The 4,500-nt window shown below is 30.1% G+C and overlaps 1 non-coding gene across 1 annotated transcript; it reads left to right on the top strand.

Annotated features, from left to right (window-relative positions):
* Window positions 1-3,951: 3,951 nt before the first annotated feature.
* Window positions 3,952-4,033, top strand: Trnas-aga. The gene has a single exon. It is a non-coding gene; the product is annotated as a tRNA-Ser (tRNA).
* The last annotated feature ends 467 nt before the right edge of the window (window positions 4,034-4,500 follow it).

Raw genomic sequence — 4,500 nt, 5'->3', positions numbered from 1 at the left:
AACAATGATTGGCCTGTATTTTAGCCACATTATATCTAGTCATGGTAAATAAAACCAAAATGGCTACCTAAGTGAATTTTATTAAAATTTATTAAACATGGTACGTTTAAATTTTATAAATTGCGATTCGTACCAGTCATACGTAGAAAACTTTAAAATGTCCACACAAAATGATCGTGGTGTGAAGACTTGATTAAATAAGTGGTGTAGCTTGTCTGCATCATGATTGAGAGGAATAATATATTATAAATTGTTATATGCGAGTATCGAGTTTTATCAGTGAAAAGCAGCGCGCACAACAAATCTGATCCGTTACGTTCCTAAACGTCATATCGCGGTTTCCGTCGGGTGGAAACCTTTGCATACTATAAATTACTATGGACAGGCGCACCAGTTTACGACACATTTCGTCGCGTTACGTATCGTAAACGTTAGCTGACGGATTTGTTGCTGTTTATTGCGAAATTGGCGGTCGATGGATACCATTTACCATTATTTTGTACCACTCCCAACTATCCAGTGACGACTAGAAATTCTTAGACAGGATACCTTTAAAATGAACGTTATGAAACCATAAACGTTAATCTGCTCTACTCTCTTCCATACCTGCGATACACATTATTTACAAGGAGTTCCTTGTCAGAATGAAAGTCCATGGCAAAATTCCATCAAAGTAAAATGACAAAATAAACCACGACAAAACATGCAGCACTACACTTACGATTACAGACCTAGAGTGACGATTCCTTGGTTGGGCCACACAAAAAAGACGGAAAGAGACGTATCTGGTGTGCACCTTTTCCCCGTTTCGTCCAATCCCATCTCCGAACCAGATAGAGATGGAACGTAACGGAGCGTTTAGTGTGCTCAAGCTCATCAAGTTTAAAAATAGTATTGTTGCACTCGTGTTCATTAATCTGAACGAAACTGGTATTTTATATATTGTATTTTCGATAAAACATCTAATACGATGTTTTGTCAATTATTTTCCTCTTTCGATGCGATTAAATCCCGTCTATGGGTACGTCGAAAGTAACACGTATATACGATATATGTTTTCAGGGCTAAGGTGCCGAATTATTTTCAAATTAATTCTATCACTCTTGTAGAAGCTTAATCCTCGGGTATTAAAAGCAAAACAGTTTTAATCTGCGCCCCCGAAGTCTGGCTCTGACGTATTTAGGGAGAAGTTGATTAATAGACAAAAACGAAGAAACTGTATCAGCGAACGAGAACAAATATACCATCCATAGTGATGTGGGTAGAGGTGAGGTTGTTGTTGGTGTCGGAGACCATAGTTTCACCTTTTTTCTTTTTTTTTTCTTTCAAAGTATAAAAAATTGAGATTTATTCACGAACAGCGACGGGTGTAATCCTACATGGAGAAGCATTAAGACGGATTTGGGATTTTAAAGCGTCTGCAGAGCAAGTTTATTGTACACTTGGGAACAGGAAGGGTTGTAATTCCTTAATGCCATCACTTTTGTACAGCACAGTGATCGTAGTTATAGTAGTTGTTAGTGTTTAACGGGTCGTTGATGAATTCAGCAGAAATGGTGTACGTATAATATTATTGTAGAACGGCCAAATAGTTAAACGTTTCTCTGTGTCATTTAGCTTACGATCGTTTTTTTTTTTCATCCAGATTGTACGCATTATTTAAGCATACATTATACATAAAACGACTGACGTGTAATATGCTTACTGTTTCGTTTGCTCCTTTCTGTCGAACTATGGAGGCAGACGAAGAAATACATAAACTTTGATTATTTTAATTCACGCGACGTTGAACAGTGAAATATTTCTTAACAGTCAACCTAAAACGTAATAAAAACAATTAATAAAAATATTTAAGTTCATAAACCGTTTTTATTTGTGATTTTGTCCCAAATGAAAAACTTAGAACCATAATACTGAAGAGTAACTTGGTAATATTTCTCACTGAGTAAACAAAAAAACATATATGTCATATTAATTCAGCTGGATGTGAATAAAACAATTGCCTATTTTGTTCTGCCAATCTACGCGCTAATCTTTATAATATTATATTATAATAAAGTCATTCTTTTGGTTATCAATTAAGCAGAACTCTTAGATTTTTACCATTCTAACTTGATCGTTACGGATCGTTCAATGTAAAAGTTCGGTTTAGACTATATTTCTAAGGCATGTATAAATAAACTGTAAGTCTATTCATACACATAATAACTGTATAATTGTATCCGTGAAATAAGGTATTATTTATTGTAAATTAAAATTGTTCAGCATACCAAGTGCTATTTCAAGAACTAAGGTATCAAATTTGATTGCAGAAAGCAGTTTAAAACAATAACATTGTTTACACACATCTTATTATCTATCCTCCTACTATGAAACACCATATTACTACCACGTTGTATTCTATATTAGAGATTCAACCCATAACGTGATACTCATTTGTTTTTATGACTATTTATTTTTACTCGAAGTAACTTCGATCAATAGTAATCAAAAAAATACATTAGGATTAAATTATGAATTACAATTATACCTTATTTAAATTACATTACATGCAATTTACATTCGTCACGTAATTATTAATTATAATTAGTTATGAATTACGTTTATAAAAGGTTCAGATACTTTCAGTTTTCATACCTAAATATGTAATTTATATAGTTAAACCTACAAATTATTATCAACCGGGAGCAAAAATATTAAATTTGAATTTAAAGTTATTTAACTATTAAGGCACATATTAACTCTGATATTGTTTTGTCAGATATTCTTTTTCCTTGCTGTTTAAATTATTATAAGAAAAGTCAAGAAATTATAGCTGTATAGTAATAACTTCCAGTTTTCCAACTTTTCTCGCTTTATATTAAAACCATGATTTATACGATGCCAGTTTTGTAATTTTATTCTAAAGTGTGCAATGTACATTACATGTAAATAATTTATTTCACATGCACGAGTTCATGACATGTGTATTAATGTGTTAATCTCATTTAACGTTTGTATTTTATGAAATAAGGTTACCTACCTAATTTAGTACCGAGGGTTTAATTATCATAGCTTTAAGATTCAACCCTATTGATTAAAATCTATCCTCTGCCATTATTATCAAATTCTATACTAATTGATATCTTACGAATCTTTGCTAAAAATAATAGTTTTTATTATTTTTTAGTATCAACTTATTGAAATGTAAACACTTGCAATTTATTATTTCCATAATTCATAATAAAATGAGTATGATATCAAAATTACTAAATTTTAATATCCGATCATGGTTCTTAGTTGATCTTACACGGAACATCAAATTACAATGAATACATACCGCAAATTAAAATAATCGATAAACATTAATTTTTACCTAATATTTGGGATTTGTACTTAAGTGAAATAATTTATGATGATTTTGTTAAATTGATTACTTATGTATAAATATTATTATATAACTCTACAATTAAATAATCAATGTGTACAGTATCATGTGCTTAATTAGTCAGTTCTTGTTGAAGGAAAATATTAAAACCCGCTCTAAGTTACATTTTGGACTACTGATCTGAATGATTAAATGCCTATAAAGTATATATATATATATATGATACAAAAGTAAGTACCAAATACTTTTTAGAGGGACTTGAGGACTTTCTGTTATAACTTACCTTTTTTTTTTTTTAAATCGGCAACAGACCCACCATCTGAAAACACAGTTAGTTAATATTTTAATTGTGTTATGACTTACCAATATTGGCTAATATGGGATCATTTTAATCGTAACCTGTAACCGTTGTACAAATATGTTTTGAAGGTATTCCTTATTAAATCTCTCTGTTGTTACATTGGCAGCTATAAATGTTAATGTGTTTTTTATTGAAATAAATTTTTTATAAATAAAACATAAAAAAGATCTTTTTGAAATATCTACAAGAGAAATAATGCTATTTTTTAACTTTACTTTGGTAAGCAGTCGTGGCCGAGCGGTTAAGGCGTCTGACTAGAAATCAGATTCCCTCAGGGAGCGTAGGTTCGAATCCTACCGACTGCGATTACAAGTTTTGTTTGCTTGATCAATAATTTTTAATGTTAAAATGAAAACACTATTTAAACCCAATAAAGCCTTCTAAAAGCAATTTGGATAGTTATAACTATTAAACTATTTTTTTTTCTTTAATATTACACTTTAATTTTTAAATTAAATGTTATATGAGGTACAGTGGAGCATCGATTATCCGCACTAATTGGGACCGAAGGGAGTGCGAATAATCGATTTGTGCGGATAATCAAACAACCATTGAAAATTGTAATATAAAGTTAAAAACTAATTTACTAGATATAATACTAAATATAATATTCATATATAATATAAAAAATTACATATATATATATATATATATATATTTATATATAATATAACATTATAGTACACGATATAACATAACGAATGATAAAACTAAATTAAATTAAACTAAAAATAATAATAACTAAAATTAACTAAAATAAATTTGTACTCAA

The sequence above is a fragment of the Sipha flava genome, unplaced genomic scaffold, assembly GCF_003268045.1.
Source record: "Sipha flava isolate LNK unplaced genomic scaffold, YSA_version1 233_pilon_pilon, whole genome shotgun sequence".
Taxonomy (NCBI): domain Eukaryota; kingdom Metazoa; phylum Arthropoda; class Insecta; order Hemiptera; family Aphididae; genus Sipha; species Sipha flava.
Note: the sequence above shows the minus strand (reverse complement) of the source record. Positions and strands in the feature narration are given on the sequence as shown.